The sequence below is a fragment of the Somniosus microcephalus genome, chromosome 6 (assembly GCF_052327205.1).
Source record: "Somniosus microcephalus isolate GS21.2 chromosome 6, FLI_Smic_1.0, whole genome shotgun sequence".
In the NCBI taxonomy this organism is placed as follows: domain Eukaryota; kingdom Metazoa; phylum Chordata; class Chondrichthyes; order Squaliformes; family Somniosidae; genus Somniosus; species Somniosus microcephalus.
Window position 1 is genome coordinate 161,245,183 of NC_140992.1, and position 17,465 is coordinate 161,262,647.

A 17,465-nucleotide genomic window follows, 5' to 3' on the forward strand; every position below is an offset into this window, starting at 1 on the left:
AAACCTACCTGCAACTCTGCATCACCTCCCAGGGATTCGCTCCTGGAGAACAGTGAAAGAAGAAGGCCGAGTCCAGAAGCACGGGCGTCGACCACGGGAAACCCCCTAGTCGTCCAGCGGAGATTTGAGCATTGCAGGGGAGGCTGTCGAGAGCCAGGCTTGGTTCTCCAGTCATGGTGGTCCAGCGAAATGAGCTGGCAACAGGTACTGCGCAGACCCTTCCCGGATAGCGGTGGCTAGAGCCGACCGACGGCACAGGAAAAGGCTGAGCAGCGTCGACGGGGGAAAGAGAGAGGGTAAAGCGCACAGGGCGCAGCCGGTGTTCAGGACCGAGCAGCGTCAACGAGAGGGAGCAGAGCGCAGCTGGTGTTCAAGGGCCGAGCAGCGTCAACGGGAGAGAGAGGCGTGCAGGAAAACGCGCAGAGCGCTGCCGGTGTTCAAGGGCCAAGCAGCGTCAATGGGACAGAGAGGCACACAGGAAAATGCTCAGAGAGCAGCCAGTGTTCAAGGGCCCAGCAGCGTCAGCGGGGATGAAAGGAAAGCGCGGGAGACGCCATTTTGAGCCGCAGCGGTGAAGAAGGGAGAGCGCGGGAGACGCCATTTTGAGCCACAGCGGGGAAGAAGGGGGAGCGCGGGAGACGCCATTTTGAGCCAGTCTAACCACACCCAAAAATGCCGAAGAGTGGCAGTGTCACAGCGGTCGACAATGAAGTTGAAGATTGGACGACATATGTCGAACGCACAGAAGTGTACTGCAAGGCAAATGAAGTGCCAGATGACAGGAAAGCACTGGTATTGTTGAATTCAATGGATGCAAAAACGTATGGCTTACTGTGAAACCTAGTAACCCCAGAGAAGCCAGTGGAAAAGGGTTTTGAAAACATAGTGTCAATCCTAAAGGACCACTTAAACCCCACACCGCTGCTTATAGCGGAAAGATTTAAGTTTCACAAAAGGAACCAGCAAAAAGATGAAAGTAATGCTGAGTATTTAACGGAACTGTGCAAGCTATCGAAACACTGCCAGTTTGGAATGGGACTAGCAGATACTTTAAGGGACAAGTTTATGTGTGGGCTTCAAAGTGAAGGAACCCAGAAACGGCTTCTATCAGAAAAGGATCTTACGCTGGACAAGGCTTTCAGCTTGGCAGTATCACATGAAGCAGCAGCATGGGGCGCGGCAGAGATACAACGGAAACCGGAAATATATGGCACAAATGAAATGTCATACGGAACAGTGAAGTGCTATCGCTGCGGCAGAACAACACACAACCATAAGGATTGCTGGTTCAAGGACAAAGTGTGCAGACAGTGTGGAAAAGTACGACACATAGCAAGAGTCTGCAGGTCGGGAAAGGAAACCAGCAGCAAGAAATCGCCACAGGAGAAGTACAAGAAGGTACATAAGGTGACGGAGAGTAGTTCAGACGAACAGAAAAGTGATACAGACTCCGGAAGCAAGGAGCTGGGTTGTCTGAAACTACATAATGTGATCAAAACAGAGGATCACCAAACTATCTGGGTCATGCTCAAGATAGCAGGAGTCCAAGTGAAAATGGAATTGGACACAGGATCAGCTCTAACAGTCATAAACCGAAGGGACTACAAGCGGCTATTCTCACATATACCCTTGAGAGATACAACGATTGTCTTGAAGACGTACACGGGGCAAAAAGTCTACCCCAAAGGAAAAATAAGGGTGAACGTTATATATAACGGCAAGGAAACACCAAAAATGGAACTATATGTATTGCCAGATGGAGGACCACCACTACTAGGATGTGAATGGATCCGGAAGATACAGCTAGATTGGCATTCCATACAAGCACTGACTGTAGATGCCAAAAAGGATGATGATGTCACACCTGGACGACTGTCAAAAATGTTAACTGACGCACAAGAAGTGTTCCAGCAGGGACTCGGAACACTAAAAGGCATAACAGCGATGATCAATATAGAGGAAAATGCAAGCCCAAAGTTTTTAAGGCCAGACTGGTACCTTATGCAATCCGCCCAGCCGTCGAAGCAGAGCTGGAAGGTTTGGAACGTTCTGGAGTACTGTCCAAAGTGGACTGGAGCGAGTGGGCTACACCCATCATTCCTGTAATGAAGAGGTCGTTGATTAATACGCCTGGGGAACCAAAGAAGGTTCGCATCTGTGGGGACTTTAAGGTGACAGTGAACCCAGTCCTTCACACTGTACAATATCCGCTTCCGCGGATTGAAGATATTTTCGCCTCGCTCTCTGGAGGGAAACGCTTCACTAAGATTGATCTGGCCCAGGCGTACCTGCAAATGGAGGTAGAAGAAGCCTCGAAACAGTACCTCACGATCAACACTCCTAAAGGTCTCTACCAATACAACCGGGGTAGCATCAGCTCCGGCTATTTGGCAAAGGGCAATGGATCAAGTCCTGCAAGGGATTCCAGGGACCCAGTGTTATTTGGACGACATCAAGGTCACGGGCGAAAATGACAGTGATCACCTCGCCAACCTGGAGCTGGGGCTCACTAGATTGAAGGAATATGGGCTCCGAGCTAATCGCCACAAATGCGAGTTTTTCACAGAATCACAGAAACCCCACAGTGCAGATAGAGGCCATTTCGGCACATCGAGCCTGCACCGACACATATCCCACCCGATCCCCGTAACCCTTACATCAACACATATCCCACCCTATCCCTGTAACCCCACGTATTTAATCCCCCTAACACTAAGGGTCAATTAATCATAGCCAATCAACCTAACCCGCACATCTTTGGACTGTGGGAGGAAACTGGAGCACCCGGAGGAAACCCACGCAAACACGGGGAGAATGTGCAAACTCCACACAGACAGTCACCCGAGGCCGGATTCGAACCCGGGTCCCTGGCGCTGTGAGGCAACAGTGCTAATCACTATGCAGATCTCGTATTGTGGCCACGTTATTGATAAAGAGGGGTTACATAAGTCCCCTGAAAAGATTGAGGCAGTAGTCAAGGCTCCAACACCGGAAAATGTTTCACAACTGAGCTCATTCCTCGGGCTGGTGAACTACTACCATAAGTTCTTGCCGAATTTGTCTGCCGTACTACACCGACTGAACACCATACTGCAAATGGGGGTACCATGGAAGTGGAATGACGAATGTAAACGAGCTTTCCAGAAGAGCAAAGAATTGATCACATCAAAAGAGGTGTTGGCTCATTTCAACCCAGCACTACCAATTCGGTTGGCGTGTGATGCATCACCCTATGGCATTGGAGTGGTGCTGTCGTACAAATTCCCGGACGGCTCGGAGAGGCCAGTAGCCTTTGCGTCTCGGTCACTAACCTCAGCCGAGCGTAACTACGCCCAGATTGACAGGGAGGCCCTCAGCCTAGTGTGGGGAGCAAAAAAGTTCAACCACTATCTGCACGGGCAGAAATTCACGTTGCTGACTGACCACCAACCACTTGTCTCCATCTTTAATCCAAAGAAGGGCGTTCCGGTGATGACTGCGGAATGGCCACAAAGATGGTCCCTTTTTCTAGGGGCGCACCAATATGATATCGAGTATAAGGGCACGAAACAGCATGGAAACACTGATGGGCTATCACGCCTGCCACTGCCTACTGCGGAGGAAGCACCAGCAGTGGATCCTTTCGAAATATTTCATTCGACTATAATTGAAGGCTTGCCAGTAACTAACGCTGGTGTAGAGAAGGAGACCCGAAATGACCCGACACTGTCTCGGGTATATGATTTGACAGTGAAGGGATGGCCAGCACATGGCGACTCACTGTTGCCAGCATTCTCATCCAGAAGAGAACAGCTGTCAGTATGCCAGGGGACCTTGATGTGTGGATCCCGAGTGGTAATTCCACCCAAGTTAAGAGAGAGAGTGCTCAATGAGCTTCATGAAGGTCATCTGGGAGGGGTGAAAATGAAGAGCCTTGCTAGGGCTTATGTGTGGTGGCCAGGGATCGATCAGCAAATCGAGGACCTGACAAAGAGCTGCTCAGGATGCCAGAAGGTCCAAATTGCACTACCACATGCCCCTCGACACCCATGGGAGTGGCCCTCATCCCCATGGCAACGGGTGCATATTGATTTTGCTGGTCCATTCATGGACTCAATGGCCTAGAAATTCAGTTGGCTGCGCCAGCCGTTAACGCCTTAGGAGGAGCAGATCTCGAGCGCTAGGCACTTAGCACCCGGGCGCAGCGCGATCTGCGCCTCGCCTCAACTTCAGTAGACATTTAGCGCCGGCGCAAAGTTTTTGCGCGCGCTCAGCTGCACGCGCAGATCATGACGTCATTTCGTCGTGCAAAGCCCTTTGTGCGCCCGGAACCGGAACTTCACTCGCGCTGCCCCATTGTGCGCCTGGCGGCCCGAACGACTGTGAAGTGGAACGGTACACAGCCGAGGCGGGCCGCAGGGAGCGCAAATTAAAGGGCACTCCTGCAGTAGAAAAGGCAGCCATTTTGCAACACTTTGTGAGAGACAAAGATGGTGATGATGGAGATGATGGAGGAGGAGGAGGAGGAGGAGGAGGAGGAGGAGATGGTGGTGGTGTGCCGGTACCACATAACAACACAAATACAGCAGTCTCTGCCTTTCAAAAAAACAAATCCACCCTCCCCCTTTAAGAGCTCACCGGAGCCAGAGTGTCTGCCGTCAATCAGCAGCTCACCGCACCTGCCCTGCGCCCACCTTCCGGTGTTAGCGCCCGGGCCGCTGGCTTAGCGCCTAAAGAGAGCCGTGCATCACCAGTTTTAGCGCTCGAACAAACTCTTAGGGCGAAGCTAATGAATATCGGCGAAGTGGCCTCGAATTTGCGCCGGGCGCAAACTTTAGCGGCCGCCCTACTTTACCGCCCCAAAAATGGCTATAATGAATTTCTAGGCCAATGTTTTTAATAGCTGTGGATGCGCACTCGAAATGGCCTGAGGTGATCAAAATGTCCTCCACCACCATGGAGAAAACTATTGCAGTCCTACGGACCATTTTTGCCAGGAACGGCTTGCCAGAGCAGATTTGCTCTGATAACGGACCACAGTTTGTGTCAGAAGAGTTTCGAAGATTTATGGAAAGGAATGGGGTAAGGCATTACACATCCGCCCCGTATCATCCAGCCACAAATGGATTGGCTGAGAAGTTCGTACAAACCTTTAAAAAAGCAGTAAGGGCCATGTGCGATGACGACATTCCACTGCAGCATAAGGTGGACAATTTCCTGTTAGCCTACAGAAATGCGACACATGCCGTCACCAACCAGACCCCGGCCATGATGTTCTTTAACCGAAGGTTGAGACCTCATCTGGATTTGCTCAGACCAAATGTCCGAAGAGATGTTGAGAATAAGCAATTCCAGCACATCAATGAGAAGCCGACAAAAAGCTTCAATGTAGGGCACCCAGTCTTGGCCCGCGACTACCGAACAGAGAAATGGCAACCAGGAACGATATGCACACGGCAGGGGCCACTAATGTACACAGTGGACGTTGGGGAGAACATTGTGAGACGCCATGTTGACCAGATCCTAGAGTCACAGGAACGAGTCAACCCCATGTCTCGGCCATATGTACCTGGTGAGGAAACCGATGTACAGGTCGCATCTACCCCAGAAACAGTAGCATCGGAAGCTGATGAACCAGCCGACGACAGGGGGCCAGAATCGCCTCCGCACCAAGAGCAAGACACTCGGGAAAGGCGCTATCCAGAATGAATCAGGAAGTCTCCCCAAAGACTGAATTTATAAATAGACTATTTCAGCTGATGTTGCATGTTAAAAGTGTTAATTGTAATTAGTTGATATTTAATTGTTAAATGAGTGTTATGGTACTGTTAATCTAAAAGGGGAGGAATTGTAATGTATGTACCTTTAAGGGAGAGAACTACTTTTTACAGCTCCTGTATACTGTAGTACCGGCAGTGACCACACCTGTATATAAACCCTGAGTAGGGATCTGTACAGTTAGTTTTTAGAGTAACCCTCATTCAGTAAACACCTGTTGATTGTTCCCTGCAGTCTCTTGTCTAATTATTGAAGGACACAACATCAAGATACACGGATCTAACACAAATGTACATGTCCGTTGCAAACAAGGCAAATCTTCTTGCCCACGGTGACGCTAATCCTGGGTTCAATGATCCGCACCCTGGGGCACCTCAGAGACGTTTCTCTGAATGCAAACCCCGTCTGGCTGGAGTATTCAGTAGAGTTCGACCCCAGCCAGCCTGGCGATCTTCCTTCGTGGAAGTAGGCAGCAGTCTCTTCAGCGTCCCATGGGCCGGTTCCATCAGTCGCGATGGGGCCTCTGTTGCCAGAGCACCCATAGATGGTAGAGTCCTTAGTGCGGCCCCGATGGGCCCAGCTCCACCCGATCGTCACGAATGTGACGAGGATCCCTCTCATCTTTCTCCTGGTTCCTGCAACAAATCAAACAATATAGCCAGGCTCCCGAGAGATTCTGGCTTAGGTGACGGCATGATCGGGTCTCTCGACCTCGATCCAAAACTACACACATACTGGGCAAATTTAAAACTACTTAAACTCTAATCCCCTTAATATTTACACGCCTTAAACTTAAACTTAACTTATGTACAGCGCCGCCTGTCCCCGGGCGGCTTGCCTAATCTCTGATTGGACTGCAGCTCGTCGCTCCCTCTGGCGGGGCTGCAGTGACCTGTGGCTCGGGTTCCCCGCAGCCTTTTGCTGTTAATCGGGGACTGTGTTTTTTCATGGATTTGTGAAGTCGGCGTTTACTGGGAGCGGGGGAATCGGGCCAAGGTTTTACTGGCTGAGGCGTACGAGTCGACCTGCGAAAAGGTACTTTGGGCGTGGCTCCCTTAGTGAGTGGACCTTCGGGTAGGACCTTAGCTCTCACAGCCCGTGGCTCTTCCACGACTGTGGGCTTCGGCTCCCTTCCCTCAGGCTCCGCCCCTTTGGGATTTGGGCAGGCTCCCTTGGCAAGTGGACCTTCGGGTGGGACTTTAGCTCTCACAGCCCGTGGCTCTTCCATGACTGTGGGCTTCGGCTCCCTCCCCTCAGGCTCCGCCCCTTCGGGAATTGGGCCTGTGGCAGATGGCTCCTCCTCACTTGTCCCTACAGGTGGAGAATAGAAACATAGAAACATAGAAGATAGGAGCAGGAGTAGGCCGTTCGGCCCTTCGAGCCTGCTCCACCATTCAACGAGATCATGGCTGATCATCCAAACCCTAGCACCCGGTCCCTACACCAACAGCCATCCCACCCAAGCCCTATCCCCGTAACCCCACATATTTAATCCCCCCTAACACTAAGGGCCAATTTTTATCATGGCCAATCAACCTAACCCGCACATCTTTGGACGCCTAACCTAACCCGAGAATCTCTGCCCCCAATTTCTACCTCCCCCATGCTCGAGTCGAGGGTGGGATCTCCGTCCTCCGACTCCACCTCCTCCAGAATCGTGTCGAGGGCGGGACCTTGTTGTTTGGGCCCCTCCTCGTCCGAGTCACAGGCCATCGGGGAAAGCTCCCCCCAGGTGGGCAGGACAGCTTCTCCTTCCAAGCAGGCTACAACGCCAGCTTGTGTGGTCTGTGACTCATCACGCGCCTCAGGCTGAGGATCTTTACCCTCAGACCTGGCTTCGGTTGTTGATGATCTTGCACCCAGTTTAAACAGTTTGCACCGCTTCATGCGAAACCACTTGTTGCATCGGGACACCTCCAATGTGCGAGTGGCGTAGACCGGTGGATTTTCCATCGATTCCGGTCTGTCCTCCTGGCCTACGTCTCTCTCGCCAGCGCATAGGGTTAGACCCAAGAATTTTACTTCTCGCCGGCCAACCCGTGCCTTCGTAGGGTTTTCCTTAACACTCTCTATCTCTTTCACACTCGTACCCACTCCCCAGAGACAATGATTTCTCAGATCCATGTGGATCCTGTGGGCCACCAAGAAATCAGACCCCAGGACTCCCGTTCCACCTCCCACCTCCCACTTCATTAGGGTACACTTTCACGTGGTGCGGAGTGGTCTTAAATGAATGGAGAGGGGGAGGGAATGTGCGCCAGCCTGTTCTTCACCCGTGAAGCCCGACAGAAGGTATGGGACCCTGGTGGACAGAGGTGAGGCGGTGGGGTTATCTGCGTGGATTACGATGCATGATGCTCCCGTATCCAACAGATAGGTTCCCTTCACCTCCTCCACCTCCATCTCCATGAGGGGTCATCTCCATACATCATATCGCAGCACACACAGGTAGACGGGCTGCGCCGACTCTAGTCACTTGGGTACAACGGTCGGAGTTTCAGGAATGACAAGACCGGTGATGATGGCTATTTTCCCTTGCGAAATCATCAGAGACCGCATTGTCTCTATAATCGATTCAATCGCAGCGGGATCCATAACTGCACCAGCTCCTTGTGCTGGGGCAGGAGCTACGGCTTGGGTTTGGGCTGGTGCTGGGGTGGCGGTCTGGGCTTGGGCTGAGGGAAATCTCCCTTTATTATCCTTCCACGGATTTCTACAGTCCTTGCGCCAATGTCCATCCTTCCCGCACCCGTAGCAATTGAGCTTGGCTTGGACAGGGCGATTCCCCTCATGACACCACTCCTTCTTGCTTGGGGCTGCGGGTTTTGCCTCATGCACCTTTCCTTTCTGGGGAGGTGTTTCCTGACCTCTACAATTCTTGTACGCCACATTGAGCTGACGGAGTACCGTCTCCTCCGTGATGCCGGGACCTTGGGGATCAAACCAAGATCTGGCTAGGGCCCATATCTCTGGCAAGCTGTTGGTAACCAAGCAACGGAGCCAATGAACCCGCTGTTCATTGCTCATTAGAGCCCGTTCAGGCATACCCGGACAGCTGCGTCGATACACCGGCCACAGCCTTTCTGCGAAAACCCGTGGGGGTTCTCCAGATAGCTGCACAGTCCCTTCCACATGGTCGAACGGACTACCATCGTCCACTCCCATTACTTCTAAAACTTCCTCCCTGAGATCCGCATACCCTTTCCGTCCCCTCTTACTATCCTCTGAGAGGCACTGAAGGATTGTGCAATCCAGGGAGAAAAGCAACAGTTTCACCTGTTCCTGATCCTCACAGTTATTAATGGCTGCTGTTTCCTCTATCTCCCTGAAATGAAGTGAGGGATCTCCCTTTACTGTGAGTCGTGCGAGGTGGCTTACCATGGACCTTAATTGTGGGCCAGTGTAGGGCACCACGAGCTGGTTCTGGTGGGGTCCGATACTGCCATCGGCAGCGTTGGGACCGAACCTCTGGTGCCGAGCGGGACACATTGGTGCCGGTCCCGGCTTTGCTACCAGTGGTTCTTCCTCAAACTCCACCTTGGCTACCTCCTCTTTCACTACCCCCTCCTTTTCTGGCCAAGTCTCACTATAGCTCAGCGGTGCTGAGGGCTCGGTGGCTGGTACCACAATTACCTCAGCTGGAATCGGCTGTTTTGATTCCTTCAAAAAGTCCATGTGACTGGATTTCGGGCTGACGAGACACACCATGCCTTTTGCCTTTACCAGGGCCGTTCTTAGGTCCTCTATGGTCTTTTGGCAGGGGCCGTGATCTGTGCTCTCAAACCCATGCTCGAGGGCTAGCTTGTAAGCTGCCTTAACCTCCACTATTCTCTCCTCCTGCGCTCTTAGCTGTTGTGCGAGGCGGGCGTTTTTCTCCCGTATCCTCGTTTCATTCATCTTTGCCTCAGTAACCTGGCACTCCAGGTACTCTATCCTAGCCTGATGTTGACTAGCTATCACTTGGCATTCCTGATTCAGTGCGTGAAGTGCTGTGATGAGTTTTTCGCCACCCATGGCCTTTTCCTCTATCTCTGCTGCCTGGGTTGTGATCTTGTCTGCCTGTGCTGCAACGACCCGGTCCAAGATCTGGACCTGCTTCTTGTAACACATCAGCCACACTGCCTTCTCGACTGACTTCTTATGCTCTTTGCTCTCTGTCCACCTGATGGCTGCGTCCACCGGGCGCCCATCCAGCAAGAGATCGGAAATCCACTGTTTAGTGAGATTTACCTTGCCAAAGACATAATCCGCTATCCGCTCATCCATTGTGTTTCGACCATTCGAACGTGGATCTACTACATTGCAATCCTGCTGCCAGAGTCCTGCCGCGGTCGCCATTTTCTGTAAGGGTTTTCCTTGAGAGATTTCCCTGAGGTTTCTCTCTCTAGAGGCCTCTCTCTCTTGCACAGTAAAACCTTGAGTGGTTCGACCCGCTCGCCCCTTAGATTCTATACTCTGGTCTTAGGCGCAGGAACTGCAATGTAGAGAAAACTCTTGTAGACCAAGTTTGATGAAACAAAAATAAATTTTATTGCATAAGGAAAAATATCAAATCAAATGCAAGCAGCTAAGAGAGTACATGGGAGGGAAAAACACAAAACAAATCATAACGACACAGTACTAACTAAGGCAAATACAGGCATCTTATACTCTACAAAGATCATCATGAAATAAGGAAACACACGGAACATTGAGGGACAACAACTCATGTTAATTCACAGAATCACAGAATCACAGAAACCCCACAGTGCAGATAGAGGCCATTTCGGCCCATCGAGCCTGCACCGACACATATCCCACCCGATCCCCGTAACCCCTTCACCAACACATATCCCACCCTATCTCCGTAACCCCACACATTTTTAATCCCCCTAACACTAAGGGTCAATTTATCATAGCCAATCAACCTAACCCGCACATCTTTGGACTGTGGGAGGAAACCGGAGCACCCGGAGGAAACCCACGCAAACACGGGGAGAATGTGCAAACTCCACACAGACAGTCACCCGAGGCCGGATTTGAACCCGGGTCCCTGGCGCTGTGAGGCAACAGTGCTAACCACTATGCCACCGTACCCTTAAATCCACCCCTGTAGGAACAGAAGTTCCTATCCGAATAATGAAGTTCGACGCAGTAGAACAAAATAATCAAGTTTTAATAAACAAACAACTTTAACTGGTAAAACTACAAGAGCAGATGTAAGCAGGTCTGGCCAGTCCACAGCCTCTCCAAGACTGCTACTAAATACTGGAAACTAACGTCATGACGTCATCACGCTCTCCGCACCAACTGGGGGTCACGTGATCGGCGTCATGACGTCATCACGCACAAATACAAGAAACTACATACAGTTTAAAGGTGCAGTCCACAGCTGCACTACATGGTAGTTAAAGGAATGATTACTGATTGCCCAGTGTCTCTTGGTGGCTCTGCCACACCCCCTTATTAAACCTATCTAGATCTGATTGTGAAGGGCCAGAAACACGCTCCCCAATCCCACTAGGAAGTGCAAGGTTTTGAAATCAAGTCTGTGATTGATCCTTTCAGGCTTTCCGTTTCCACGTGGATCGTGGAGCCCCTGCGAGCTGCGCCACACCTCTCTCCTGAGGTGGAGGTCGGGGGCGGCTGGACACTGGTGGGCCTGGATGTCGGCGGGGTCGAGGATCGTCGGCTCAACCCTGGTCAGAGGAGCCTTGGGCTGGCTCCCATAGATTTCCTCGGTTCGTTAATGTCTCTTTTCGAGCCGGAGTGGCTGGAAGGTTTCTTCTCTTGGGGCTTTATTTTTTTTGTTTCTTCTCCCAAGTTGGGTCGATGGCCTATCGTTCCGGCAATGGCCCGGGGATGGTCGATGATCTCCCGATGTGTTTCCCCGGAGCGGGACGCCGGCTTCGAAATGGCCGTCTTGATGTTGGTTTGGTTCTTCTTCCTCCTCTGATGGTGGAGAGGAGTTTGCTGATCTTCTCCCGAAGCGACTCATCTTCACCCACCAGTTCTCTCTCCGAAACTGTGTCTGTGTTCAAGCTTGCCCCAACTGCCGAAAAGACTTCCAGATATACATTTCTTCCAGAAGCTTCCGTCTCCCACCCAAAATCAGGTTAGTCTTTGTTTAACTTTTGGCAGGCTGGGAGCACAGCGGGGTAGTTATTATATTTTAAAATGTTTTCGATGGCCGGTAAAGGCCCATCTCTGGTCTGGAATGACCTTCATTGTTTTTAATGTCCTGCTGATCTCATTATCTAGTCCTGGGTGCTGTTCTCATGAATATGAAATTGTCCCCTTTTGTCTGGGTCAACATTTAGATGGCCTCTGTCTCCAGGCCGATCTTGACTGGATCTGCATCTAATCCATATGTATACGTTTGGGTCTGGTTTCGTTCTCTCAGAAACGGCTTCCAGAACTTACTGTGGGTTGAATCCACAAAGCTGTCTGAGGTTGCGCAGGAACCATTTTAAAGTGTCCCAATAAGCTGGTCACATGGTATGGTGGCCATTTTGTATGCCCCTTTTTCTGGGCTTCTTTTAAAACAGTCTTTAAATTCATGGCCTCTTCTGCCATTTGACCCTTATTAATACAAAGTCCAATTTTGCGAATCCTACATCATTACCCTACCAAGACACATGTCTGATCTCACCACACGGTGAATATTCAAACGGAAACATCAATGCTCTCACCTACCCTGTGAAAATCCAAACCAGAGACATCGCTGATCTCACCCACACTGTGAAAATCCAAACCAGATACATCACTGATCTCACCACACTATGAATATCCGAACCAGATACATCACTGATCTCACCTTCATTGTGAATAACCAAAGCAGATACATCACTGATCTCACCAACACTGTGTGATGCGCTATCAATTACTCATAAAAGACTGAGAGTTAGAAGAGTAACTAAAGGCTTTTATTAACAACAGAATGGAGGTCTGCCTCGCGTGGTCGACCGGTCCATGATACTAAGGGCTGGGGAGCAGTCACCTTTATACTAGGACCTGTGGGAGGAGTCAGCCGAGGCATGTCCAGGCATGTACACAGTGGAATACAAACAGGACAAACAGGAATACAAACAGTGGTTTACCACATTCACCCCTTATTTAAAATTGAGTCCGGCGGGGTGAAGTGTATTAAAAGTTAGTGTATTGGAGTCTCTCCGGAGGTCTTGTCTGCCGCTGTGATCTGCGTGGCGACGGCAGGGGTAGTGAAGTTTCCGGCGTCGAGTCCAGCGTAGGCTGTGGCACAGGCGTGTCGTCCTCGTAGATGTCGAGCGGGTCGCGGGGGCCAGGCCTGCCGTCTGCTGGGGCTGGATATCGGATCGTGGGGGGGGTGGTAGTGGGTAGTGGGTTACTGCGGCCCCCGAGGGTGCAAGGTCTCTTATGGAGACTGTGTCCTCCCGCCCGTCCGGGTATGCGATGTAAGCATACTGGGGGTTGGCGTGGAGGAGGTCGACCCTCTCGACCAGGGGGTCCATTTTATGGGTCCTCACGTGTCTTCTCAGTAGGACCGGCCCTGGGGACGTCAGCCATGGCGGTAGCGATGTCCCCGATGTGGACTTCCTTGGGAAGACAAACATTTTCTCATGAGGGGTGGCGTTAGTGGCAGTGCAGAGCAGTGACCGAATAGAGTGGAGCGCATCGGGGAGCACATCCTGCCAGCGGGAGGTTGGAAGGCCCCTAGACTTTAAGGCTAGCAGGACGGCCTTCCAAACTGTCGCATTTTCTCTTTCCACCTGTCCGTTCTCCCGGGGGTTGTAACTGGTGGTCCTGCTTGTGGCAATACCCCTAGTTAGCAGGTACTGACGGAGTTCGTCGCTCATAAACGATGAGCCCCGGTCGCTATGGATATAGCTGGGGAAGCCGAACAGGGTGAAGAGGTTGTTCAGACATTTAATGACCGTGGCACTGGTCATGTCCGGGCAGGGGAAGGCGAACGGGAAACGGGAGTACTCATCAATAATATTGAGGAAGTACACATTGCGGTCGGAGGAGGGGAGAGGCCCTTTAAAATCGACGCTCAGGCGCTCGAAGGGGCGAGTGGCTTTTATCAGGTGGGCCCTGTCTGGTCTATAAAAGTGCGGTTTGCACTCAGCGCAGACTTGGCAGTTCCTGGTCATGGTCCTGACCTCCTCAATAGAGTAAGGCAGGTTGCGGGCCTTGATGAAGTGGAAGAACCTGGTGACCCCCGGGTGGCAGAGGTCATTGTGGAGGGCCCGCAGTCTATCGATCTGCGCGCTGGCGCAGGTGCCACGCGATAGCGCATCCGGGGGTTCATTTAGCTTCCCGGGCCGGTACAAGATCTCGTAGTTGTAGGTGGAAAGTTCGATTCTCCACCTCAAGATCTTGTCATTTTTGATTTTGCCCCTCTGCTTGTTGTTAAACATAAAAGCAACTGAACGCTGGTCAGTGAGCAGGGTAAATCGTTTTCCGGCCAGGTAGTGCCTCCAATGACGCACAGCCTCCACAATCGCCTGGGCCTCCTTCTCAACAGCGGAGTGTCTGGTCTCCGGGCCTTGGAGGGTTCGTGAAAAGAAGGCCACGGGTCTCCCCGCCTGATTGAGGGTAGCGGCCAGGGCAAAGTCAGACGCGTCGCTTTCCACCTGGAAGGGGATGGATTCGTCCACTGCGTGCATGGTGGCTTTGGCAATGTCCTCCTTGATACGGTGGAAGGCTAAGCGGGCCTCTGCCGTCAAGGGAAAAGAGGTGGACTTGATCAGCGGACGGGCCTTGTCCGCATAGTAGGGGACCCACTGGGCGTAATAGGAGAAAAACCCTAGGCACCTCTTCAGGGCCTTGAGGCAGTGGGGCAGTGGAAGTTCCATAAGGGGACGCATCCGGTCGGGGTCGGGGCCGATGACTCCGTGTTCCACAACACAGCCAAGGTTGGCGAGGTGGTTTGTGCGGAATATGCACTTCTCCTTGTTATATGTCAGGTTTAGGAGTTGGGCGGTGCGGAGGAATTTTTCGAGGTTTGCGTCATGGTCCTGCAAGTCACGGCCGCAGATGGTCACATTGTCCAGATATGGGAAAGTGGCCTGCAACGCATTTTGATCTACCATCCGGTCCATCTCCCTTTGGAAGACGGAGACCCCGTTGGTGACGCCAAAGGGAACCCTAAGGAAGTGATAGAGGCGGCCGTTTGCCTCAAAGGCAGTGTACTGGCGGTCCTCAGGGCGGATGGGGAGCTGGTGGTACGCTGATTTCAGGTCAATGGTCAAGAAGACACGGTACTGCGCGATCTGGTTGACCATATCAGCTATACGGGGGAGTGGGTAGGCGTCCAGCAGGGTGTAGCGATTTATTGTCTGGCTGTAGTCGATGACCAGGCGCTGCTTCTCGCCGGTCTTAACGACCACAACCTGGGCTCGCCAGGGGCTGGTGCTGCCCTCAATAATCCCTTCTTTCAGGAGCCGCTCCACTTCGGTTTTAATGAAAACCCTGTCCCCGGCACTGTATCGCCTGCTCTTTGTGGCGATGGGCTTACAGTCGGGGGTGAGGTTAGCAAACAGTTGGGGGGGGGGTGACTCTGAGTGTGGAGAGGTTGCACCTGGTGCGCGGCGGGCAGTTTGGAAGCTGCTGGCTGCGGACTGTGAGTGGGGGTAGGGGTCCACCGTACGCCATCGTAACACTTTTAAGGTGGCACTGAAAATCTAACCCCAGCAGGACGGCAGCGCAGAGGTCAGGCAGGACCAGAAGTTTAAAATGATCGTACACGGTCCCGTCTACTACGAGTGTCACCACGCAGTAGCCGCCGATGTCCGCCGACTGGGACTCGGAGGCCATAGAAATCCGCTGTTGCGCAGGCAGGACTGGGAGAGAGCAACGCCGCACCGTGTCGGGGTGGATGAAGCTCTCCGTGCTCCCAGAGTCAAAAAGGCAGATTGTATCGTGACCATTTACCTTAATGTCCATTGTGGAACTGGCCAGTTGGTGCGGTCTCGCTTGGTCCAGTGTAACGGTGTGGTTTACCACACTGTGAATATCCAAACCTGAGACATCACTGATCTCAAATGCTCTGTGAATGGCCAATCCAGGTTCATCACTGATCTCACCCACACTATGAATATCCAAACCTGAGGCATCACTGATCTCAAATGCGCTGGGAATTGCCAGACCAGCTACAACACCGATCTCACCACACTGTCAATATCCAACCCAGGCACATCACTGATCTCACCATATTTTCATTACCCTACCAGGACACATGTCTGATCTCACCACACTGTGAATATTCAAATGGAAACATCAATGCTCTCACCTACCCTGTGAAAATCCAAACCAGAGACATCAATGATCTCACCCACACTGTGAAAATCCAAACCAGATACATCACTGATCTCACCACACTATGAATATCCAAACCAGAGGCATCACTGATCTCACCGACGCTGTGAATATCCAAATCAGAGACATCACTGATCTCACCTACACTGTCAATATCCAAACTAGAGACATCACTGATCTCACCGACGCTGTGAATATCCAAATCAGAGACATCACTGATTCATTCTGCACTTTGAATAGCCAAACCAGAGACATCACTGATCTCACCTTCACTGTCAATATCCAAACCAGAGACATCACTGATTCATTCTGCACTTTGAATATCCAAACCAGAGACATCACTGACCACACCGATGCTGTGAATATCCAAACCAGAGACATCACTGATCTCACCTGCACTGTCAATATCCAAACCAGAGACATCACTGATCTAATCACGTAGTGAATATCCAAATCAGAGACAGCACTGATCTCACCTAGAAAGATAGAAACATAGAAGATAGGAGCAGGAGTAGGCCATTCGGCCCTTCGAGCCTGCTTTGCCATTCAATGAGATCATGGCTGATCATCCAAATTCAGTACCCTGTCCCTGCCTTCTCCCCATATCCCTTGATCCCTTTAGCCTTAAGAAATATATCCAAAACTTTCTTGAATATATTTAATGAACTGGCCTCCACCGCCCTCTGTGGCAGAGAATTCCACATGTTCACCACTCACTGGGTGAAGAAATTCCTCCTCATTTCAGTCCTAAATTGCTTACCCCTTATCCTTAGACTATGACCCCTGGTTCTGGACTCCCCGGCCATCAAAAACATCCTTCCTGTATCTAGTCTGTCCAGGCCCGACAGAATTTTATAAGTTTCGATGAGATCCCCTCTCAATCTTCTAAACTCCAGTGAGTATAAGCCCAATCGACACAATCTCTCCTCATACATCATTCCTGCCATCCCAGGTATCAGCCTGGTGAATCTTCGCTGCACTCCTTCCATGGCAAGAACGTCCTTCCTCAGGTAAGGCGACCAAAACTGCACACAATACTCAAGGTGCGGTCTCACCAAGGCCCTGTACAACTGTAGCAAGACATCCTTGTTCCCGTACTCGAACCCTCTCGCTACGAAGGCCAACATACCATTTGCCTTCTTAACCGCCTGCTGCACCTGCATGCTTACCTTCAGCGACTGGTGCACAAGAACACCAAGATATCTTTGCACTTCCCCTTCTCCCAATCTATTGCCATTCAAATAATAATCTGCCTTCCTGTTTTTGCCACCAAAGTGGATAACCTCACATTCATCCACATTATAGTGCATTTGCCATGTTTCTGCCCAATCACCCAAACTGTCCAAATTGTACTGGAGTTTCACGACATCCTCCTCACAGCATACCCTCCCACCCAGCTTTGTGTCGACTGCAAATTTGGAGATATTACA